Below are 27049 nucleotides of genomic sequence, written 5' to 3'. Positions count from 1 at the left end.
TGAATGTGCCAAAGAAACAACTACCCAATCAAAGAGCAAATAACAGCCTAAGTCAGCCAATTGGTCTTAATAATTAAAAATACCGAGAAAATCTCGTATCCGGAGGTGTGCTTCAGTTGGCTTTTAACCAAAAATGTATACGTGTTTAGCCAAATGAACGCCTCCCAAAATTCCGAAAGATACAGATAAACCAACAAAACACGAAAGACAAACAAAGGCTAGAGGTTCCTACCTTGGGACAGGCACAAATAAGCGGCGGGGATCATGTTTTGTGGGATCTCAACTCTGCCCAATACCTATAGACAATGTGGAATAAACACAAACACACATCAATATGCACCGTAAAACCCAGTTGAACAAACGTCTGAGTCGGCGTTAGAATGTGTATCAGAAGAAACTAACCAAAATGACAATGATCAACATAATCTAACAAAGGACTGTTTGCAGTTACTGACATACCTGCTCCAGACTGATCGAACGATTATGTCTTCATCATAGAAAATCAACCACCATCCCTCCCGTTTGGTTTAGTATCATGCTATCCTAAATTATACGAGAAGAATATAATACGTATTATACCGTCAACTGATTTATAGTAAATGTCTTAATTTCCGCTGCAAAGACCCTATGAGTGAACCAATAATAATTCCAAAAATTGTCATCTGTAATAACTTGACAACAATATTGTAACTATATCGGTCCGTGTAACACTTATCAATTCAGAATTTCAAAAAGTTTTCAAATTTTAGTTTTTTAGATTTTTGATCGAAGTTTTAAAATATCAAAATTCCAAATTTGTATTTTATTTTCAATTTTGAAAATTTCACCAAACAATTAAAATTTTTAAATTATACACTTCGTTTTAAAATTTAATAGTTTAGATATTTAAGCAAACTTTAAAAATACTAAACTGAACGCACAGTTGTGATCATTTTGCTTTTTGAAAGTTTGAATTTTATGATATTTGATTAAAATATAGATAAGGGGGAAATGACTTAAACGTGGATACCTGTTACAAGTGCGAAACGGAATAAGAATGGAAGGACACAAAATGAAATTTACCGAAACAAATCAAAACGAAAACAATATTATCTAAAACTAAATATAGTATAAAACAAGAGGCTAACTTGTTTGAACTACAGCATGCAAATGAGAAATATGTTTCTTTAAGTCGGAAAACTAAATAAGTAAGACCTGACTTTGACACATGTTGATTCTCTTAAGAAATGAAAAATATGCAGAAATTACTTGTCAACTTTGTGATTACTGCTCCTAATGTGGTTATTAATAGTATATGTCTGTATATTTGATTTGGATACCTCCACGAGGGGCTTCAATAATGGTACATTTTTCAGGTGCAGATCCAGGAATTCGAAAAGGTGGGGGCCCATAGTTACCCAACGTTTGGACTGATGGTTGTTAAAGTATATGCATTTATCATATATGTAGCTCCATTAGGGGTGGGCGGGCCCCCTACCCCCTAAATCCGCCTCTGTTTTTTAAATAGCGAATAAAAGGAAATGACAGACATGGCAGGTGAGATCAGACATCTCAAGGATATTTTGACATTCACACATTTTAAAAGTACACAGTTGTATGGGTCTATCAGTTTTTTTTATTATATTATTGTTTTGTTATAAAATAGAAATATCACTTGAAAATGAGTAATAATAATATAAAAACTCTCTCATACAACTGTCAAGGTCTTAATTCAAAAGAGAAGCGAAGAGATGTTTTTGATTATCTTAAATAATAAAACTGTAATATATATTGCTTACAAGATACACAATTTTCAGAAAATGATGAAATATAAATAAAAAATCTTTGGGGAGGAGAATGCATTTTTAAGTCATTTGCAACAAATCAAAGAGGGGTAGCAATTTTCTTGACAACAAACTTTGAGTATAAGATACATAGAGTAAAAAAAGACGATCAAGGAAATTTGTTAGGAATTGATATGGAAATCGAAGAAAAAGAATGACCCTATTAACCTTATATGGTCCAAACAAAGATACACCAGAATTTTATATAATACTATATGAAATGATAGAAACTTTAAACAATCAGTCAGTTGTTATAACTGGAAACTATAATTTAGTACAAAACCAAAGTCTTGATACATATAATTATCAAAATATTAATAACCCAAAAGCTAAGGAGAAAATTCTAGACCTAATATAATTTTATAATTTAACAGTTCCCTTTAGGGAAATCAATCAAGACTTAAAAAAATTCACATGGAGAAAAGCTAATCCTATAAATCAAGCAAGATTAGATTTCTTTTTAATATCCAAAGACCTTATTCAAAATGTATATGATGTACAAATTCACAACAGCTATAGATCAGATCACTCCCCAATAATATTAAATCTGAGGATGAATGATTTCATAATTGGAAAAGGATTATGGAAATTTAACAACTCACTTTTACATGATATTGAATATTCCAAAACTATAAAAGACACTATACTTAAAGTAAAAGACCAATATGCATCACACGTATATAATAGAGAAACTTTAGAAGAAATAAATGATTTAGATATCCACTTTACATTAAATGACCAACTCTTTTTAGAAATATTACTTACTGAAATCAGAGGAAAAACTATTTCCTATGCATCTTTTAAAAAGAAGGAAAGAGATAAACAGGAAAAATGTTATCAGAAAAAATTCAGAAATAAGAGGAAAGCATCTAAACAGAGGAAATATTAACAGAAATTGAACACCACAAATCTGATTTTAGAATAATAAGGAAAGAAAAAATGAGGGGGTACTATATCAGATCAACAATGCAATGGACTAAAGAAGGGGAAAAGCCATCTAGCTTTTTTTTTTGAATATGGAAACTAAACATTTTATAAATAAAACCATCCCCAAACTAGTTAACGAAAAAGTGGACACAATTTGTAAACAAGATAAAATATCAGAAGAGGCAAAAAATTACTATAAACTAGAGGCTCTCAAGAGCCTGTGTCGCTCACCTGACTCTACTTTGGTTTTAGAAATCATGTAAAGATAGATAAAAATCATAACAGATACCCAAATAATGATTGAGGCCAAATTTTGATTAATATTGGTCCCGTTATTTAATAAAATATCCTGGTGGCCATCTTGAACAGTAAATCGGCAACAAAGTAGCAACACTTGGTCAGCACTTCATAAGGAACATTCATGCCATGTTTGGTTTCATTCGATTCAGTGGTACTCTAAAAGAAGACATTTGTATGTATTTCCAATAGGGTCCTATGTAAAACTAAGGATGATGGACCTACTGCAAAGTAACAACACTTGGTCAGCACCTCATAAGGAACATTCATGCCATGTTTGGTTTCATTCCATTCAGTGGTTCTCTAAAAGAAGACATTTGTATGTATTTCCCATAGGGTCCTATGTTAAACTAAGTCCCCTGCTGGCGGCCATCTTGGATGATGGATCCGCTACAAAGTAACAACACTTGGTCAGAACCTCATAAGGAACATTCATGCCATGTTTGGTTTCGTTCCATTCAGTGGTTCTCTAAAAGAAGACATTTGTATGTATTTCCCATAGGGTCCTATGTTAAACTAAGTCCCCCGCTGGCGGCCATCTTGGATGATGGACCGACTGTAAAGTAACAACACTTGGTCAGCATCTCATAAGGAACATTCATGCCATGTTTGGTTTCATTCCATTCAGTGGTTCTCTAAAAGAAGACATTTTTATGTATTTCCCATAGGGTCCTATGTTAAACTAAGTCCCCCGCTGGCGGCCATCTTGGATGATGGATCGGCTACAAAGTAACAACACTTGGTCAGCACCTCATAAGGAACATTCATGCCATGTTTGGTTTTATTCCATTCAGTGGTTCTCTAAAAGAAGTCATTTGTATGCATTTCCCCTAGGGTCCTATGTTAAACTAAGTCCCCCTCTGGCGGCCATCTTGGATGATGGATCGGCTACAAAGTAACAACACTTGGTGAGCACCTCATAAGGAACATTCATGCCATGTTTGGTTTCATTCCATTCAGTGGTTCTCTAAAAGAAGTCATTTGTATGCATTTCCCATAGGGTCCTATGTTAAACTAAGTCCCCCGCTGGCGGCCATCTTGGATGATGGATCGGCTACAAAGTAACAACACTTGGTCAGCACCTCATAAGGAACATTCATGCCATGTTTGGTTTCATTCCATTCAGTGGTTCTCTAGAAGAAGTTCAAAATGTAAAAAGTTAACGCCGACGACGGACGACGCCGGACGACGACGGACGACGGACGACGGACGCCAAGTGATGAGAAAAGCTCACTTGGCCGTTTAGGCCAGGTGAGCTAAAAAACTTTATACTAAAACAGAGAGCTTAAATAATGTAAACCTCAATAGCGAAATACCTGATTCTGATATTGAAAAATTAAATGATACTTGAAAAGAATCTTTAGAGGGGGAGATAACTTATAATGAATCGACAACAGCTTTGCGTAGAATGAAAAATGAGAAAAGTCCTAGGTCAGGGCCCGGTTGTTCAAAAGTGTCGTTAAGCTAACGCAGTCGTTAAAGTGTCGTTCGAGAGTCGTTCAATTTAACAAATTTGTTAACTGTTGTTCAAAAAATTTAACGACAAAAGTAATGTTAAAGAGTCGTTAACTTTAACAACTTCTGGGAGGTCGATTAAATATCTAAGTTATTGTTAAATATGGCCGCCTTTATGCAAGTACCTGTTCGACCTCAGAGAAAAGAAAGGCTTTTTCGCCTCAAAGATGACCTTTCTTTGAATTTGTCCAATGAGGAATTAAGAGAAAGGTTCAGATTTGGTAGAGAAGGAATTATGTTCATTTCCAACCTAGTTAGCAATGATGAATCAAGAAAAACAAAGAGAAACCATGCCCTCACTGTGCCACAGCAAGTCATGGTAACCATGAGATTTTTAGCCACAGGCAGTTTCTTGCAAGTAGTTGGAGACACATAGGTAAGATTTCATTATATATTTATCATATGTCATTTAAAATTAAGTAAACATTGCCAATGTGGTGTTAATCGATTGCTATAATTATCTTTGGCTGATTTTTTAATGATACTTTCAATTTGTTGATTTTCTAAATAATATATAATCAAACGGTAAATACACATTTTATTTTTGTACTTTATCGATCTCCAAAATTGTATGCTGTTGTTTTTGGTCTGTTTACAGGTTTGCACAAGGGAACTGTCTCACGTATTGTGTCTGATGTTTTGAATTCATTATGTGACAAACGGGATGAGTTTATCAAGCGGCCGAGAAATGTTGATGAAACAAGAGGAGACTTTTACCGTCTAAGTGGTTTCCCAAATGTGCTAGGGGCAATAGATGGGACACACATCCGTATCCAGGCTCCATCAGAAGATGAACCATCGTTCGTGAATAGGAAAGGGGTACATTCTATCAATGTGCAGGCTGTTTGTGATGCCAGAGGTAAAACATTTCTTTCTTATCTAATATGACATTGACCTTCGTAACATAATAAACTGGTTTCAACTTTTTTGTATGACTGGGACCCCTATAGTCTGTTTCTCACATAGTAATTACTTTCACTTTTACTTCAGTGTAAACCTTCATCTAGGACATAAAAGTAGGATTTTATATGGTTTACATATTACAGGTAAATTAAAATATTGGTTAGTCAAATATTAAAAGAAGTTATTTGTCATTTTTTCTTCAGTGAGAAAAAGATTCTGATCAGGGGCCCAGCCATTTTCAAAAAGGGGGGTCCCAACCTAGGATAAATTTAAGGGGAGTTCCAACCATATGTCCCCATTCAAATGCACTGATAGTCCTAAAAGGGGGGTTTCCTGGAACACCACCACAGATCCGCCACTGCTGTTTCAGATACATTTCTTAAATTTTCCCTTTTAATCCAAAAGAAAGAAAGATTAACCTAGGTTAACCTACAGTACAATTTATAATTTTAATATTGCTCTGATGTGGATCAACTATAAAAAAAATAAAGATGCATTAGCACAATTGATTTAATTATTATTATCATGTTTTCCTAGTTTGAAACAATATAATTGAGTCATAATTTGTGAGTCTATACATGCATTGTACATCTGAGTTATCATAGATCATCATGGTTATTCATTGTGTTTTTTGAAATTTGAAGCAATTATACACTTGTAGTTGAAAATGTTTGGACACCCCCTTTTAAGATTACCATTACAATACTTTTAGATAAATGAATTCAAATAAATTTTATTTTTTAGTCCACTGTTGCATGATCCCAAATAATCCTCTCTTTGAAACTCTTGCTACACCTCTTAATTAGAAAAATATAATAATTAATAAAAGATAATTTGTTACATATAATTCTGTTTATGCTATTACAACATTTCTTTCTTCTTTGCATTATATATAATATTCTATATTTTGAAGGTAAATTCACAAACATAAATGCAAACTGGCCAGGTAGCAGTCATGATTCCCACATATTCAGGACTTCACAAGTATGTATTTTATTGCCATGTTGGTCATCTTTTATTAGTCATATTCCCTTTCAAGAACTATATGTTAACAGTAGGAAGACTTCTTAATTTCTCAATACATATTCAAAATCTCTTATCTTGGATTGGTTACCACTGCGGGAAGTCAAAATCTTCTTCTTGGACATAAACCCCCTATTTTTATTGCCTGTCATTACTAATGTTTTTTTCCCCCTTTTTGTCATTACACATAAAGGTGTAAAAATACCAATCTGAGGACATTTGAATTTCATTTCAAAATAATGAATTTATCATTTAATATTTACATATAATTAATCATTTTAGCATAATAAAATTTGGATTAATGAAAGAAAGGCTAATACATTATACATATGAGATTGCAATTGTATTTCCATATCTTTAGTAAAGGATTTATATGTTAAAAAATCTTTTATTCCATATATAAAGAAGCAACCAATTAGTTTTAAGAGGTGGCTATGTTAAAAAATATTGATATACAATAACTGAAAAAGGAATAAAGAAAAATAGTCTTGCTCAATATTATTTAAGGTAAATAGTGTAACTCCTCCGTGAAGCTGAATATATACATTTAAATTATACAAATGGTAGTTTTAACCAAATATATGATGTAAATGAAATATAAACCTTTATGTACAGGTGTGTACCTACATGGAACAAAATGATGGATGGCAAATGGTGTACTGCTTGGGGAAAGTGGTTATCCTTGTCGTCCATTTTTGATGACACCATACCAGAATCCTGTACAAGATCATCAGAAAAAGTACAATAGATGCCACTGTTCAACAAGAAGTGTGATTGAGAGAACATTTGTGAGGCTGAAGAGACGGTTCCATGTATTACACTCAGAGGTAAAGCATAAAAAAAATCAATTCTTTATTATGCAAATGATCAGTGTCATAGAACATAAGGGAGCTACCATTTGATTTTTATGGGGGGGGGGGGGGGCAAGGATGAAATTTGAAAAAAATAGGCAGGACAGGAGTTTTGAGTAAAAAACAAGAGGCTCTCAAGAGCCTGAATCGCTCACCTGTATTTCAGAGGAGAAGATTTTTAAATGTTAGCAAACTTGATGAATAAATTGTGTAAAATTGTCTTTAAAGGGCAATAACTCCTTAAGGGGTCAACTGACAATTTTGGTCATATTTAACTTTTCTTATCGCGTTATTGATTTGGATATTTTGAGATTGGTCCACATTGAGGTCCAAAAGGGTCCAAAATTAAACTTTGTTCGATTTCATCAGAAACTGATTTTTTTGTGGTTCTATATGCTGAATCTATCTGTGTATTAATATTTTTATATTGGGCCCTGTTTTCGAATTAGTCCATATAATATAAAATCCAAAGGGTCCAAAATTAAACTTTGTTTCATTTTACAAAAATTGGATTTATTGGGTTCTTTGATATGCTGAATCTAAACATGTATTTAGATTTTTAATTTTGGACCTGTTTTCAATTGGTTCACTTTGAGGTCCATAGGGTCCAAAATTAAACTAAGTTTTGATTTTAACAAAAAAATGGATTGTTTGGGTTCTTTGATATCCAGAATCTATATATAAATTTATATTTTTGGTTTTGTACCCAGTTTTCAAGTTGGTACAATTCAGGGTCCAAATTAAATGTTTTGTTTGATTTTTAAAAAAAATATTGAATATATAAGGTGTGCTGAATTTTAACTCTGGTTTCAGATTTTGGATTTGGAGCAAAATTGGGAATGTCGAGATCCATGCAAAGGATCAAAAAATAAATTTTGTTTGATTTTGGTGTATGGAATGATTTTTAGGTGTAGATGTCTAGCTGGCAGGTGTCACCTGACCTTGACCTCATTTTCATGGTTCAGTGGTCAACGTTAAGTTTTTGAGTTGTGGTCTGTTTTTCTTAAACTATAAGCAATATGTCAACTATATTTGTTGTATGGAAGAATCATTACCTGTACTTGTCTGCTTGGCATGGTTCATCTGACATTGACCTCATTTCCATGGTTCATTGGTCAATGTTTAGTTTCATTGGTTAAGTCTGTTTCTTATAAACTATAAGTAATAGGTCAACTATATTTAGTGTATTGAATGATAGTTAGGTGTACATGTATTTCTTGTTTGGTTTATATGACCTTGACCTCATTTTCTTGTATCATGTTAAGTTTATGTTATAGTTGTAGTAAAGCTTTATATTTAGGACTATCAACATAATAGCAAGGATAAGTAAAGAAGGTGAGTCATTTCAGCGTGTGCACTCTTGTTTAAGTTCCAACTTCTAAGACCAAATTAACATGCTATTGTGAAAAAAAGGCAATAATTCTACATTACTTTCACTCTTTGGTTTCAGATAAGAATGACACCAAGCAAAGCATGCAAGATCATCATTGCTTTTGCTACTCTTCACAATATTTGCATCTTATTAAATGAACCAGACATTGAAGATGATGGAGTAGTGATAGACAATGATGGAGATCTTGGGGAACGTTTCTTTGGTGATCAGGACGGAAGAGGTGTCAGAGACCACATTTCCTCCACATTTTTTAATCGCTGAAATCATGAATAAAACATTGAAAAAAGTTTTTTTCAGAATATGTATTTTATCAATAACAATAATTTTAAAACATATCAAAAATATAACATTAATATGGAACTATAGATAAATGTTGATTAAAGTTACTAAAATAAAGCCTCTAACATTGACTCTGTACAACTATTTTCAAAATTTTTCTTTATCAAATCATAAAACTCCATTTGCTTCTGGAAAAGTTCCATTTGGGTCTGATTTCTTTTTAGCTCGCTCTCTAATGCCTGACACTGTAACTCGTACACATCTTCTGCAGTTCTCTTGGGTTTTTTTGTCCGTTTATTCTCACTGAAATATATAAAAAAAATTAATACTTGGTAAATCTTGTAAATAAATATAGTTATCATAAACCGGTATAACTATTTATATAAAATTATTTTTTCAAAGGCAAAGATTTCTACAACTTGTACATAAATGTTTATACCTTTAACTAATACTCTTTAACAAAAATTGATAATATTGAAGTAAGTGTTCCGGATTAATATTTAAACAAAAGGTGATGCAGACTTTCATTTTATTAATTCTACAAATGAGTATTTGGGATATATTTCTCTGAATCTTACATTTAACTGATAGTTAAATGAGATAATTTGATTTAGAATTTAGATCCCCATTACAGGGCATATTTGATCATAAAAGAACAAGTTTAATGAAACAATTTAAAGGGAGATAACACTTGATTTTATACAGGGCTGCTGTATAACTTATTGGCACTTTAAGAATATTTATCAGTATTCAAATCATTACATAAGAAGATGTGGTATGATTGCCAATTAGACAATATATATATGCATCAGAGTCCAAAGGAAGCCCAATTAAGCCAAGTTATATCATCATAATCCTTTAAACAAAGAGCAAGTATATTCCAGGATGTATTCAGGTGTTTCATACACAAAAGACCCATCAGTGATGCTCCATTTAAAAAAAGTTGCAGCGCCAGATATATACAACGCTAAAAGAGCATTCAGTACATACCCAACTTACTTAGTGTATAGAAATTATAAAAGCTGTTGTATTCTTTCATCTAAAACATATACCTGACTTTTGGTGGTTGCTGAGTGCTGCTATTAGTAAATGAAAGAGGTATTTGGGCTGATAGGTTGGCATGTTCAGTATAAGGTTTTTCTACATTTCTCTGGTGAACCTGCTCCAGTCTCCTAATCCAGATACTCTCCACAGAAGATGGTGGTTCTAAAATTTTTGATTAAAGAAACATTAAAATTGCCTCAGTTGATTGGGTATACATTGCATATGTGTTGAGTATATAAAAAAAAGGAGGAATAGTATGATTGATTAGAAGACCTTGAGACAACTATCCACCAAATTGGAAATGAAGTTGATGTATATTTGAATATTTATATTACAACTTTAGAAAATATATAAAGACCAATTGAATGAAAGTAAGTAAAAAGATACAAAATTTACTTAAAGCGTGCTATTACAGAGACCCTGTATGAGACCCTCCATGAGTAATTTTTTTTATACATAGAAATTCTTTTCACAGCAATATATATCAACTTCAGTTCTTTAATAAAATATTGATTCTGAAACATTGCATCTTCATTTTTATGAAATGCAGAATTGTAAAAATAATAGCATAATGCAAACATCTAAGTTATAATTACCATCAGCTGTCTGGCATCCTGAGACAGCAATCTGTGCTGGAATGTGTGAGCTGACAGGTTCAGCAGTATATATTTGATCAGATGATGAGCTTTCTGATACATACTAATTTTATTTTTTTTTAACAATCATTTTATTTTGGGATATTTGATTGATAATAAGAACTGTTCATTCGATCAAAATCAAATAAAATAATACTTGAATAATGTTATTCTTGTACCTGTTTTCATTAGCTTTCATATAAATACTATACACAAAAGGGATGAATATGCATGAACATTATTCCTCATTGCAGTGAACCCCTCCCCCCCTTTTTTTTTCATGATCTATGCATTTGAATGGGGACCTTTTAAAATGGCTTGATCCACCCCTGTATTGATTATACTTACACTCTCAATTTTATACCAAATTATTTGTTACAAGGGCAAATAATCTCACTCTTTACTTATGGTTACAATTATAATATTACTGCAATTAATTACCAGTCAGTGTTAACATTTTATAAATCTATATCATGAACTGATTCATTTGATTAACAATTTGCTCAGCAATTTGATAAACTATATATTAAAAACTGTTTATATCTTAAATACTAATATTTTCCAGATTTAAACAATGATATGTATAGGATGGCTACTATACTAATCCTGAATTTAATAATAACTAACAAATCAAGCAATTTAATGGGCTTTTTTTGTTGATAAAATTGATTTTAATGCTTAAAAGAAAGTAGATTTCTTTAGAAATTTATTATCATGTGTATGCATGAATATCTTCTTTAGATACACACCTTGTATACAGAACTGTGTTGGTCTACTCTCACTTGTTTATGTCTGCTGAGGATACCCTGTAAAAATGATAAAATGAAAATTACAAAAAAAAATTAGGCACAAAGAAAGATAACTCAATTTTTAATAATGCATGCCTATTTTGAAATGGACTATAAACATGTCACAATGACTTTAGTAAAGTATTCAATGCAAGTTCGTTTTTGGTTGTATTTACAAATAACTTTTATTGAAATTTAAATAATCTTTAAAAGTAAAAGGATTTTCTCTCAAAATTTTACTACAGCTTATATTTTTTTTCATGGGGGTAAAACATGATGTAAGGGGCATTGCAGAATTGACCGCCAAAGGTGATGGCCAACAAACTTCAGCTGTTGCAAAACAATAAGTATACCTGTTTTAATCGATAAATAGATTTGTATGTGATGATTATTTCTCATCAATATCATAAGGAGGTATTTTTATATATCTAAGGTAAGAGAATGGTTGCATTATAACACAACAGAAAATTCTATTTTTAGCACATCGGCGACGTCTGTAGGGAATTTCGTTGAAAGGGATATCCTAATGTCATAGCAGACGACGCACTCTGGCTTAAAAATTTTCTGCATTATTTTCTATGATAGCAATAAAAATAACCGTCAGATTTATTGTTTCAAAGGAATTAAGCAAATTAATAGAAGCATAGCATTGATTAGTAAATCTAAAATACTTGCCCACTGAAGTTTCCATCCCTTCATCTATTCCTTTGAAAGAGGAGGTGTCTTTTAATGCATTTATTATGTTCTCATCAGCAACGCTTATTGGTTTTGGAGCAGGTCCTCCTCCTGTCTTGTTTCTCTCCTTTTTTTCATACACAAATTTTTCTTTGGCGTCTCTTGTGAGGTTTCTGAACTTGGTTTTCACAGTCAGAACTTGCCTATAGCTCACACCAAGAGCATTCACTTCTGCACTTTTTTTTCCCACATTCTGTTTTTTGCATCAGCTGTCACATCCTTACCGAATTTCCCCCTCAGTAAAGCCAGTTCTTCAACAACTCTCCTACTGATGAGGTTAACTTCCATACTGGAAAAATTCTGCCCTCAAATTCTGGGAATTTTCTTTGGGGGTTGCTCTTCAGCCAATTTTTGGTATTTTTTTTTTTGGAATTATGGGAAAATGTTAAAATAAACAGTTGTCAAATTTTTTAACAAGTAGTTTGTTAACTCAGTCGTTAAATATTTTTGAACAACATAATTTAACGTAGTAATTAGCTAACAACAATGTTAAAATTTAACGAGTCGTTAGGCTTAACTAGTCGTTAGCTTAACGACACTTTTGAACAACCGTGCCCAGATGGCTTAACAAATGAATTTTTTTAATTCTTTTGGACAAATGTAGGACAATTTATTTCAGATCTATAATTTGTGGTTACAAAAGGGGGGAATTGTCAATAACTCAAAAGCAGGGTATTATTACTTGTTTACCAAAAGGTGAAAAACCTAGACAGTTCATGAAAAATTGGCGACCAATAAGTCTTTTGAATACAAAATATAAACTAGCATCAAGCTGTATAGCAAAGCGTATAAAATCTGTTCTACCCATTATTATTAGCAATGATCAGACAGGTTTCATTCCTGGAAGATATATTGGAGAAAACACTTGTCTCATATATGATATTTTATTCTATACAGAAGTAAATGATTTGCCAGGTCCTCTCCTTCTCATAGATTTTGAAAAAGCTTTTGATTCCGTATCATGGAAATTCATAAATGAATTATTAGACTTTTTCAACTTTTGACCCTCTATAAAACATTGGATAAGGACATTTTACACAAATATAAGCTCATCAGTATCCCAAAACTGTTTTCTGTCAGATTTCTTTGAGATCCAAAGAGGCTTTAGACATGGGGATCCTTTATCACCTTACATTTTTCTTTTATGTGTTGAAATTCTAGGAATTTTAATCAGAAAGAACAAAGAAATTAAAAGAATTGAATTTGATGACACAGAATATTTTATCTCCCAATACGCAGATGACACATCAATAATACTTGACGGTACTTCCAAATCTCTAGATGCATCTCTTCGCTTACTACAAAAATATGCTGAAATGTCTGGTCTCCATATGAACTTGAACAAAACAAGGTGGTGTAGATAGGCAAAAACAAATATAGTCAAGACACCATGTGTGTAAATGGGGATTGGAATAGGGTTTCAGTAGGTTTACATTACTAGGAATAAACATTTCTGTCAATTTGTATGAAATGGAATTGTTGAACTATGGTCCAAGAATTAAAGAAATTGAAAATATAATAAAAATTTGGTCAAAACAAACATTAACACCAGTTGGAAAAGTAACAATCATCAAGACACTAATTATTTCAAAATTGAACCATTTGTTTTTAACACTATAAGCACCATGCAAAAATACTTTAAAACAACTATCTGACAAAATTTATTCATTTATTTGGGAAAACAAACCTGACAATATAAAAAGAGAAATGTTATGTTCTGAACACAAATTAGGAGGGCTGAAATGATAGATATTGAGAAATATATAAAAGGATTGAAACTAACATGGATTATACGGTTGTTGAAAAACAACCCAAAACTAAACAAGCTATTAGAAAGTACTGAACAAATTACTATTGAAAATATATTTATTTAGGCCCAACAAAAAGATGTAAAAACCCTTTTTGGGAGGAAGTCTTTAAAGCTTGGACAGATTTACAAAATAAATTTATACCAAACAATGAAGACGAGTTTGTATTAGATTCGCTCTGGAATAATGAAAATATTAATAATAGGAACAACATCTTTTTTCTATAAAGACTGGGCAGATAAAGGGGTCGTTTTGATAAATGATCTATTAAATGATGAGGGAAAACTAATGACTTTTCATCAATTCCAAAACATTTATAAATTAAGTCACACTTTCTTACTTATAATGGGGTAATTTCATCAATAAAATCATATAAAAAAGCTCTCAAAAACGATATATCCATAAACAATCTTTATAAAACACAAGGACAAATTATTCCAAATAATGTACAAATATTTTTTGTATCAATAAAAGGCTCGAATGATATGTATAATGTTTTATTAGAAAAAAACAGTACTAAACTTAACTGTGAAGACAAATGGTCCTTAACGCTGATAAAAAATTTTGATTGGAAAACCGCGCATAATATGTCTTTTTACTCCACAAAAAGCTAAAAACTTCAATTGTTCCAGTATAGAACAATACACAGAATCTTGAGCACAAATACATTTTTATTTAAAATAAATATAAAACAAAGCGATAAATGTACTTTACTGGTACCCCTGGCTTCCATTACTAGAAAAATTTACACTTAAACAACTTAGCATTACCATATGTAATGTTACTGTGTATGTTGTTTTAGCCTTCTCCACACCACCATATATGTTTTATATAATATATTGTTATATGTTGTCTATTGTTTTTTTTTTTCTTGTTTTGTGCCTAAAACCACATGTACGTTTTTAATATCTGTTTTGTGTTTGTATGAAATTGTTACAAAATTTGCCAAATTTATTTAATGTTGTATCTTAAGACACACGCTAGTTTTGACCAAAAAACTGCTGCCAAAAATCCAAATTTCAGTGATTTTATTATTCTAGTTTTGTTTTTTTGTTTTTATTTTGCTTTTGTTTTTTATTTATTTATTATTTCTCTCCTCTCGTTTCTTTCTCTCTGAAATAAAATTCTCTCTTTATTGAACAAAATGGAAATAATGGATACATAATAATATAGTGTACAATGTATATACAATCTAATGTTTAACGAGGCCGGGATAAGGTACCGGTACTTTCTTTATCCAATTAACATCATGAAAAATTCAAAAAAAAACAAAAACAAAAAAAACAAAAAAACAAAAAATTGAAACGGTCATTTTGGTCTGATCAAGTCTTAATCGACTGGATTTACCGCTAGAGAAAAACGTCAAGACTTTTTCAGACTTTCAACGCCGTTCCGATCGATAGTCCTATCAGGTAAATCAGCCCGTTAAGGCATATCAAGATAAACAAGACTGAATTTTTTCGCAAGCGAATAAGATCTGTTTAGATGGTTTCAGACGAAATCAGACCAAACCTAAAAAATAACTTTCAAATTTGTCAGACTGAGTTTAGATCCGTTCAGTGTGGTAGTATGATACTACAGCTACGCCCCTTCTGCTTGATTTTACATTTAAAATTGAAAAATAAATATTAGAATTAAAAGCGTAACTTTCGAATAAATAAATAAATAAAATCCTCTGTTGATTATTTATTTCTGTTGTTGTTTTGTTGAGGAATTAAAAATTATTCGTCTATAAATGTCGTTGATTTTATTTTCTAATTAATGTTAGTTTCTTTCTTTATTTATTAATTGTATATCGTTGAATAAAAGTTGACCATTATTTGCTTAAACCTGTATTTTAAGATAAAGAATTTAAACATGTATATTTACTAAGGGTTATACAAGTTACCCTCAGAAGCTATCGTATTAAAAAAGATTTGCAATAGACGGAAATTGCAGGTCTTGGGGAAATTGTTTTTTTTTTTTTTTTTGTATGCAATCGTTACATCGTTACTTACAAAACATATATGTTATACACTTAACCCTAACATGTTAGGCAGGTAAATAATTAGTCGTTATCCCAAATAAAATGTGTACAGTAATTGATTTTCGTCTTTGGAAAAAAAGTAACTGGAAATGTTAAACTTAACAATGTATATTTAAGGAGATGTGGTATGATTGCCAATGAGAGTACTATCTGCCATATTTCAAGTGAAGTGGACGTTAACAATTTAATTAACACATATTAAGTATGTTTTATGTCAGGTGTTACAATTCGTTATCTATTGATACTTTCCTCGTAAACTAGATATTTACTTTAGAGCATTTTATAAACTTGTTACTTTTCGTGCGGGTTATTTTGTAAAAGTTTGACAAGTTTCTATTTTTGTAGCTTGTATTGTACAATATATTTCTAAACAAATGATTTACATCACACAGTTGTGCATCTAAACGGCTACCAAGGCCACCCTCGTGCATTAAGCTTCTAAAACTGCACTTAGCCCGTGATGAGACAGTATTAAAATTATGAATAAAATACCATCGAATAGAGCTTTTCATTAAAACAATATAATCTAATTTATTTTTCAGTACCCATAGTAATTTTAGTTTAATCAATGATTTATATAGTAAACTAAAACGATAACCCACGAGATTCCAATCCTTCTTACTATATAAATCCTTTGCGTAATTAAGTATGATTGAGATCAATGGCACGCGCTAGTAATCAACCGGGTCAACAGGTAATAAAACTAATGAATTATAACGCATGAAAGGAGATTGGCAATTACATGACTATTATAAATTACATCAATCGTAGTATCATAGCTCAGTTTGTATAGTTAAGTGTTGAACTTCGAACAATATTATAATGGCTTCTTTCTGAACACTACAAATGACACAGTTAACCCTTAACATGAAGATATTACCAAATTGCAATTTTGAGTAAATTAAGTCATTAAAAAGATGGGAGAATGGCTGTAATAAGTAAAAACCCAAAATTCTACAGGAGGCAGTATATTTTTACCTCTCGTCTTTCGGAAATACATTATTTTTTTTGGTTCATAGTAATGTCCTTCGATACAAAATTTTACAAAAACATGTTCAGTCTTTTATATCACGAATACAACATAGTCACAGCAGGGTACCAATGTGATATATGTGTGAATTTGTTGTATTTCAGCTACACATGTGAAAAGCTGAACGTATGGACAAAACTCTGTAAAGTCAATGATTTGTATAGTAATATCTTACTACTAATCCTTGGTAAAGTAAACAGCTTTGCCGTGAAAAAGATTTGAGATAGAAGAATAAGTAAAGCCATTAAGCACTAAGTAAATTTGTCTATAAACGACATGAAATTTTAAGACTATGTAAATCAATACAGGTTCTGTAAGGTCTAGACCTATGTCAAATTTATGTAAAATTGTTCAAATAATGACAAAAGGTGAATGTAGACGTGCCACATGCAAAGTATAACAGAAATAAACAAAATTGTGATTTCTCATGTGCAAGAATATGTCACATTTCCAAGCGAGATAACCCAATCTGTTTATATTGGACAGTAGATAATTAACAATAACTCTTAACTCCTTCCAATAGATGTCGTTACATTTACTAATCTTGTTAAATACAACAGAGACATGTCTCTGATAAAAATTAATTAGCGTCTTCACGGGAGTTATAAATTACGATACTTGAGTTAGTGGTCTTTAAAAGGACTATGATATTGAGATCAAAACCTCGTCGAGATTATAAATCAATGTAAGAAGGGGAAATTATTTTGAAAAATTTGGGAAAAAATCCATAATTTTTGTTATTTGATCTTGAATGACATTTTTTAACAAACAGTCATAAAACGTTTCTCATCAGTTTTGATGTTCATATATCTTTTAAAATACCATCTAGGAGGTTAAATGACATTCTTGTTACCAAGAAATTTAATATTTTCATTTGTCCTTTTGCAACAGAGCTGACGACGAAATTGGTACCGAACCGTAGCTTATTGTAATTTAATCACCATTAGTAATGAAATAAATATATGGCATAATATCAGCTGTATTTTTTATAAACATTTTAACACCAGCAAACACAAGTTTGTCCTGCTTTCTAACAATAGGCTATATACATTCATTCATTTCAGTACAATCATTCATTTATGCCTTGGACAAATAAGTTTGCTTTAAAATGATGCTGTATATGTCTTTGAAGAAATAACTTACAAGCTAGATGTTTTTCATTTTTTAAATGTTTTATGTAAAAACGGCTAAACATATCTCAATTATCTTTAGTTTAGGTAAGGCGTAAGCAGACAAAAAGGTTCACTAAATCAATTTTAGACAATCGGTGAAAATTGAAGATATAAATTCTAAGACTAAATAATTGAAGAATAAGTCATTCAACAGTTAAAATATATTTGTATTGATATTGATAAGTAGAGCTCTCTCTCTGGTTGATAAGTGAAGATTTATCAATTGTAATAACTAAAGACATCATCATGAAGCGAGTTATGTCGCAAGCGCTTTTATAGTGGGTCTCCATTTTTATGTGTGTTTAGGAGCAATTCTTATTTGAAAGTTTTCTTTCATATTTCAACTTATTTTCACCCATCTAAAATTTTCTAACTGCTATCAGTGCGATTTAATACTAACAGTATTTATATATGATGTCCCTCTGTCCCTATTTTCAACAGTGCAAGAAAGGTATAAAATTTGCCTGAATTAAGACACGGATAAAAATTCACAGGACAATAAGGGACGACATCAAACGTTCAATGTACGATAAACAAACTTAATTCGCGTAGTTTTTTCACTGACCCCCACCCCCCTCTTAACTTAATTTGGGAAACATTGATTGACCAATATAGATTTATGTAAAATCGATGTCAAATAAACAAAACTTGCAGCAATGTTTACCTCCCCCCCCCCCCCTTCCCCCACCCCCAGACTATTTGAATTAAGTTTTTTTATCCTACATTGATCTTTTGATGTCGTCCCTAAATCAAAGCTCATTTATGCGATTCATAGTTTGTCTTTGATAAATAGCCTTTAAAAAAAGCAATTTACATTGTTCATGAACAATTGATTATAAAAACTTGGGAAACATTTTTCTTGTTTGAGATTTTTTTTCCACACAGCAAGAAAGATCGAAAATTTAAATTAAAAAAATCAGGGACACAAATTCATCGGACAAAACTAAATTAATAAATATAAGTTAGTTTTTATGAGTCGTGGCATATGCCCCAGACAAAAGGTGTTTTGAAATACAAGGAAAACCCAACATATCAACGAAGAAGGGCCTCTTTTGCTGTGCATAAGATTAAAACTTGTCACCAGGTCTTCAGCAATCGGCTTTTTTTATCCATTTACAATGACAACACATTCATCATTATAACAGAAACCAACATTCAATGTGTTGTATTAAAGCGTTACATTTTTTCACACAAGAACATTTTGAACAGTGTATTTCTAAAATGACCGAGAGACAACTTACATGTGTTTTGTTTTGCACCATTAAGTAATTAAAAAAACATATATATAGAAAATGACAAATTAAAAGAAGAAATAAAAAAATAAAAGCAGCAAATTAAACTATCTATACATAGATAACACTAATCAATTTACTTCCTTGGTCAAACTAAAGAGCGAGGAACACGATTCCCTAAAAAAGAGTGATTTGAAATATTTTTAAAGGCAGTGCTTTAATGCCTTTCTGGTTGCCGGGTTAATCCTTCCTTCCGCGATATCCAACTTATCTACGTGGGGGGTCATTAGGCTCCAAGTAGATCCGGAAATGTTTAATTCTCTCCTCTTCTTATGGTGATATAAAATGTTTTTTGTTTCATTTCATTTACATTGGGAAATAGAGAAACGATCATTGTGTTTTGTTAGTTTTAAAAACTTTTGATATATTTGTATTTTGCATTATAAGCAGTCAACCGATTGACAAACTAGAATTATTTGAATTCCGTGTGGAAAGAGCTCGGGTTTATTTCGAGTGTTATCTGCAATCTAGATGTTTATAAATCATTTCAGTCGTTGATATAATAATTAAAGGTCGACTGAACATGAATTATATTATACAATTTATAGCGTATTTCTGTTTATGCACGTGAACCCGTCTAACGTTATTGTTATTTCGCAGTTATATAAAGTAGCAAATTATCGTTCCTGAATAGGGGGCGCCGTGGTAGCCGATCCTGTTCCTCAACTTCCGGTTTCTGCACTGTGCAACTATTTCAGTTACATTTTTAATTAACGATGCCAAGTACTTGTTGTTGTGTACCTGGATGTCATTTAAGAGGAGGACATGCATTTCCAAATGACTTAAAAAGAAGGAAAAGTTGCATCAACGCCATGGCCCATACGCAGATTGGACGAGAACACGATGTCGATGAAATCGAGGAGTCCATCTCAATCAGCTGTTGTTTGCAAGGCACGTTTTACTGAAAAAGACTACATGCAGGAAACTATTCATGGTAAAACTCTATTTTCTTTTTGAAATATATAGTTATATGTGTAATCGCCATGCGAATAAACCAAAGTCTGTTTACAACCGCAATTATCGTTTTAGAATAAAAGGGGGTGGTTAATTCAAGACGTTATAATTTTTGGATTACGATTCAATGTGATCTGTTTGAGATTTTTTGGTGATTGCTACAATTATAATGATTTCTTACAAGAGATATATCATACTGAGAATTATTTTAGCAGTAATTATGCTAATGTAGTAATGACAGGAATGCATAAGCTATGCCTCATAGACTTTCTTGAAAAATATCAATGACAATGTTAACAGGAACAAAACAATGACATGCTCTCATCTATATTATAGTTATTTAGGTACATACAATGTACGTTTGTTGCATAAGTCTCTCATTGTTTGTCCTTTGGATTTACATAACATACATTGAATCAGGCAAACATAGTTATATCCAGATTGTAATGAATAAATCTAGTTAATATTTCGCAAGGTAGTACAAAGTATACATTGCTAGTGGAAGTTCATTTAATTATCAAAAAACTAATGTTTTATAACCTTTTTCAGGGCGCAAACCCACCATACAGAGACTTAAGTCTACTGCCATTCCCAGCCTATTTTCCTGGACCAAGCAAGAGACTGAATCGTCCGCAAAAAGAAAAATCAGGCAGCAGTTTCCTGTGAAAACAACAGAACTAAACTTGATGAATATTGTAGTAGAAATCTAGAGGAAAGTTTTGATTGTAAAGTTGGTTTTCCTGAAGAAGTCATTCATACTGCAGAAAGGATTTATGACTGTCCACCACCAACTGCCGAGCTAATGTTGAGCTTCACAGATGGAATTACGCAAACACTATCAATGCCTATGTTTTCAGCAGAGAATTTTGAAATGAATACATGTGACACAGCCATGCATTTTTATACCGGTTTAGAGTTGTATACTAAATTTTTATTTGTTTTGACCACACTTGGTCAAGCAGCACATTGTTTGAGATACATATATTTTCAAATTGATAGGGTGTCAGTTGAAAATCAGTTTTTTTATGACTTTGATGAAATTGAGGCATTATACAACCAACTTTGAACTGTCTAGACTCTAGATTGAATCTAGTGTTAAGAATATTGTGTATACATGGATTGTTTTTATGTCCATACAGTGGTGTGAGGCTAACACTTGGCCATCTAGTGGTTTAGTCATTTATTTTTCGCCATCCAACTTCAAATTAAAGTTTCCTAAGACTTGGATTATTATTGACAGCACAGAATATCCCGTGATAAAACCTAAAGCTCCTAGAGCTCAGGCAACCTTTTCATCATATAAAAACAGAAACACTGAAAATTCTTGTATGTTCGACACCTAGTGGTTTAGTCAACTATGTCCCTAATGCATATGTTGGTTGTAGCAGTGACTATGAAATAGTTGAAAGATGTAGAATAGTTCAATTATGTGATCCAGGTGACTGTGATGGCAGACAAAGGTTTAAATGTGCATGATTTGTTTGCTAACTTTTTTCAAAAAAAGAAACAGAATTAGTTCCAAAACTCTTATACGGGATAGAAAAGTCTCCAATTAACACGTGCATATAGAGCGAATTATTGGACTTGCCAAAACATACAAAATTCTAATAAATCCTATGAATGGAACTGAAACAAAACTTTCATCTGAAATAACATTTAGTTGTTTTATGTTGTGTAATTTTAGAACTTGTATTGTGCCAAAGGATGCATAAATAAAAATGACACAATGAATTTTGTTCTGATATATATATATATATATTTACAATTACATGCACATGTAAATTGTAATGCATATAAAAATAAGGAGATGTGGTATGATATTCAGTGAGTTTATCGAACTAAAGTGCATAAGAAATGGATTTAAGCAGTTACAGGTGTTACTGTCACCGTACAATCTCCAACAATAAGAAAAACTCGTACCGTGTAAAAAATTTCAGAGATCTTACAACTAAGTTTTGTTGTCTCAAATTGACTTTGGTGAATTGTTTATATCTGTTGATGTAAATATAAAAAAGAAGATGTGGTATGATTGCCAATGAGACAACTCTCCACAAGAGACCAAATGACACAGAAATTAACAGCTATAGGTCACAGTACGGCCTTCAACAATGATAAAAGCCCATACCGCACAGTCAGCTATAAAAGGCCCCGAAATGACAATGTAAAACAATTCAAACAAGAAAACTAACGGCCTAATTTATGTACAAAAAATGAACGAATATAACAAATATGCAACACATAAACAAACGACAACCACTGAATTACAGGCTCCTGACTTGGGACAGGCACATACATCTACATACAGAATGTGGCGGGGTTAAACATGTTAGCTGGATCCCAACCCTCCCCCTAACCTGGGACAGTGGTGTAACAGTACAATATAAGAACGAACTATAAAAATCAGTTGGAAGAGGCTTAACTCATCAGATGGATAAATACAAATACAAGTGGACGTGGTCGGGTAGTTGTACATCCAAACAACAAAAAGACACTAAGTACAGATCTGAGAGTACTCGCAGCTACTGACAGCTAGTTCAAAGCCACTTACAACTGATAAAAAAATCTTGCATCTAAGACTAAATTATCAATCCGTAAGCTCCCTTTAGAATTTTATAAATTTTAGATTTTACATTTCTGAGTTATGGGGTTTTATTCATTAAAAAGGGGGGATTTTCCAGTTTTTGGACAACTCAAAAATGCTTTAATCAGTTCACATGAAACTTTGGTGAATTATTTATAGCTATTGATGTAAATCTCTCCTATTGATTTTCATAAATTTCAAATATGACATTGAGAGGAAATTGAACTTTTTTTGTTTATAGTCTGGCAACAGATTTATTTAGTATTGCGCAACAGCACAGTGTATTGCACAACAGCAAGAAATCTTTAATTGAATATAAATTCAATTCATATAACCGATTTCAAGTTCGTTGACTACATTTATTCAGAAACTATAATATGTCAAATATTTAATTACAATCCAAATTCAGACCTGTATCAAGCTTGAATATTGTGTCCATTTTTGCCCCAACTGTTCAGGGTTGGACCTCTGCGGGTGTATCCAGCTGCGCTCAGGGAATCAGTTTATTTCTTAATTAAGAACTCCTTTTTTCATTCATAAATTACTTTATACTTGGAAATATAATTTTGCTTGGAGTTATAGTTTCTAAAAAAAGTATTGTCATTGAAAGAGTTGACATGTTGCAATGTACATTTAATCTACATAGTTCTATGGTACCAAATCAAAAGTTTATAGAAAAGAAAGGAGTCAAAGGTTTCCCATCATAGTTTAGTTACAAACATTTTTTTTGTACCTGAGGTCGTTGAATATAGATCATTATATAAATAAGGAGATGTGTTATGATTGCCAATGAAACAACTATCATCCATACTTACCAGTAACAAACCACATTTGCAGAGTTGAATAAAATACAGTTGATAACATTTACTTATTACTAAAAAGAAAATGCCTTACTATTTTAAACAGTATTTGAATATCAATTATATGGTCATTTTTATAAATTTCCTGTTACAAAACTTTGAATTTTTCGACAAACTAAGGATTTTCTTATCCAAGGAATAGATTACCTTAGCCGTATTTGGCACACTTTTTTTGGAATTTTGGGTCCTCAATGCTCTTCAACTTTGTACTTGTTTGGCTTTGTAACTATTTTGATCTGAGCGTCACTGATGAGTCTTATGTAGACGAAACGCGCGTCTGGCGTATTAAATTATAATCCTGGTACCTTTGATAACTAATTTGACTATAAACATAGATAAAAAAGGAACAAACTGGACATAATGCACTAGTTCATAAACAAGTGAGAACAATCACCTTCATATAGTGCTCAGAATATGACATTCATAAAACTTGTTCAATATCATTAGAAAACTCTAAATCCTAAATACTGAAAGCCACCTCTGATAAGTACATGTACACTGTACTATGCAAGATAATGATATAACTGGACTAAAAATACACACAACCTGTAATTAACTGCCTTTACAGCGCTTTCGCGCTTTGATTTGCATAAGTTTTCGAGTTATCAAATTTGTTTTAATAGTTCCACCACATTGATGTAATGTCATTACAGGATGATACTTCCACAACAAACCGTGCATACATTCATTACATCATGGAAGTAATATTTAAAAGTTTAAATATTACTTCCATGATTACATGTACATATGTCACCAATTAACACAAGTTGTATTGTATCAGATTCAATTTAATAAAACAAACAGTGGCATCCTGTTGAGCATATATAAGACATCGTAATTGGAGATAGGAAAGACAATCAAGCGACAGGGTGCCTGCTGATAATAAAATTCATTTGACAATATATCTATTTCGAACTTTTTTAATATACCACCTTTTCATTTTCTTTAAATATTATCGAAATACAAATGATGGAAAAATGTTGTACGGGTGAAAAAAAATTATTAAACAGCGAATCGTTTATTAGTATTCAAATGTAAATGTATACTTTATCATTTATCATTAAATAAGTTTCACCAAATATGAATAAAAAATATCTTTATAGTTTCTATTATATGAAATTATACGAACTATGAACTATCATGAACAAGAACCCTTATAGTAAAACTCCATTATGTCCTTTGAACAGATGAGCTATCCCGACGAATACAATTTAATATAATTAAATATAATTTTATTTTGTATTCAATATTTATCGTTTCTATTTGAACAATAAAAAATAGCTACAGTGAACACATTTGAACTTATTATGTATTATTTCATTTATTTAAGAATAACCGGAATTAGTTTACATGTATAACAGTAAGATCTCGCTAATGTACGTTGTTTTCGTAAATTACATTTGTGTTGGTTATTTTTTTCAAAGACAACTTTTCAAAACGCCGGAGACCTAAGAATTTCTTAATTTAAACTGACTTTTCTGACATCAAAATATTGCCTATTGACAGGAGTATTCAACAGTATTAATAGTATTTCCTCCGCATATTAAGCGTGCTTCAATTTTTTAAGTTACTGCTGTCTCGTTTCTTTTGAGGTAATTCATCGATATTTACTGATGTGAGTAAGGGAATTTAGATAATGAAATTTAAAAAAATCGGAGACCTAACAATGAGATAAGATAAACTGGATTTTGTAATACCACCAGAAAGATAAATCTATGTAGAATTCGGTCGTATGTGTTAATAAGAATTCAGATGATTAATAAAAATAATATGAAGAATTAATGAAGGGTACCTATTACTTTCTATGTTAATCGAACATCATTAAAAACATTGCACCCCGGGTGTCGCTGATAAGGATAATCGGCCATTAGTGTCCTTCATTTTTGTGTATGTTTTATGATGTGCGGCAGAGATGTGCAGCTGAATTCCGTAATTAAAAAAAAGGTCGTTGGTATAAACAAATGTCGGTATCTGTCAGAATGTTTATTAAAAATTCTCAATTTTAATGAATTTCTAAGGATTTTTGAAGTAACAAATACAAATCCATGTTATATTGAAATAAGCTTTTTGAAAATGCATGCAATTATTTTTGCTAGTAGTCCACATATGAAGTCGCTTCAAACATAAAGGTCTCAAAAAGAAGATTGCCAAATCAAATATAGTCCGAAATTCATCTTTTCATCCTTTGCAAGTGATTCGGACACGTTAAAATAGCGTAATGGCAACTTGTCATCTGAAAGATGCTAATTGTATGTACTAATTAAGAATAAAAGTTTTGTGTACTTACAATACGGCATCTTAGAGGACAGGAATTAACAAATATAATATTTTCAAATTTGCAAATCCAATTCACACTGGAAATCACTGTCACAATCCTTGACCACTGATTCATCACCAAATTTAACACAGATCACATTCATACGATTTTCAAACTAAAAATATATTCCAACAATATCTTACAACTTAGGCACGCATATGCTTATGAAGCCTTTTCATTATTTTAGAAATACTGTGTGCAATATTGTATATATAATACTACTGTTCTGGCATATTCATCTCTCACTTATCCCAGACGTTTTTGAATCTCACTTCAAATTTGCAATTTGGATTAACTCTTTATTGATACGGATGACAACACAAGACTAAAGTAAAGACCATAAATTTCCGTGCAAATTTGAAGTGGAAGTCCAGCGGTGTTAATAAAAACAGAAAACTTTTCTTTTGTTACAAAACAATCTTGATACATTGGTAAGATAATACTGATTGATTGATTGATTGTTGGTGTTTAACGCCACTTTCAGCACTATTGTGCCATTTCGTGACGGTTATTTTATTTGCGGAGGAAGCCGGAATGCCCGGATAGAACCGCAGACCTTCGGTAGGAAAACTAACAATCGAAATCAATTAAAAATGAGTCGAGGGCTTCTGCCTGCAGGATACGACAGACGAGTGACACAATAGTCCGACTACTTAGCTATAGATTACTCGGCCACCGCGGCCGCTTAGAAAATAATGAATGATGACCCTAAAATTATTCTAATTTTGTTTTCATTTTTAAATTGCCATTCGCGACGTTTCCACCATAGTCAATCTAATTATGACTGCTGTGACTC

At 31.8% G+C, this 27049-nt stretch overlaps 1 protein-coding gene and 1 long non-coding RNA gene across 3 annotated transcripts in view; both read left to right on the top strand.

Moving 5' to 3' along the window:
- LOC127726238 (alpha-latroinsectotoxin-Lt1a-like) overlaps positions 1 to 27049 on the top strand; it is a 235827-nt gene that overhangs the window by 4380 nt on the left and 204398 nt on the right. The window lies entirely within an intron of this gene.
- Positions 5147 to 9012, top strand: LOC127726242 (uncharacterized). Of its 2 annotated transcripts, XR_007993416.1 has the most exons (4): positions 5147 to 5421; positions 6379 to 6449; positions 7104 to 7315; positions 8790 to 9012. It is a non-coding gene; the product is annotated as an uncharacterized LOC127726242 (long non-coding RNA). The 2 variants fall into 2 exon arrangements; XR_007993415.1 differs by lacking the exon at positions 7104 to 7315 and having other exon boundaries at positions 8790 to 8826.

This window comes from Mytilus californianus, unplaced genomic scaffold (genome assembly GCF_021869535.1).
Source record: "Mytilus californianus isolate M0D057914Y unplaced genomic scaffold, xbMytCali1.0.p SCAF_17, whole genome shotgun sequence".
NCBI classification, from domain to species: domain Eukaryota; kingdom Metazoa; phylum Mollusca; class Bivalvia; order Mytilida; family Mytilidae; genus Mytilus; species Mytilus californianus.
Note: the sequence above shows the minus strand (reverse complement) of the source record. Positions and strands in the feature narration are given on the sequence as shown.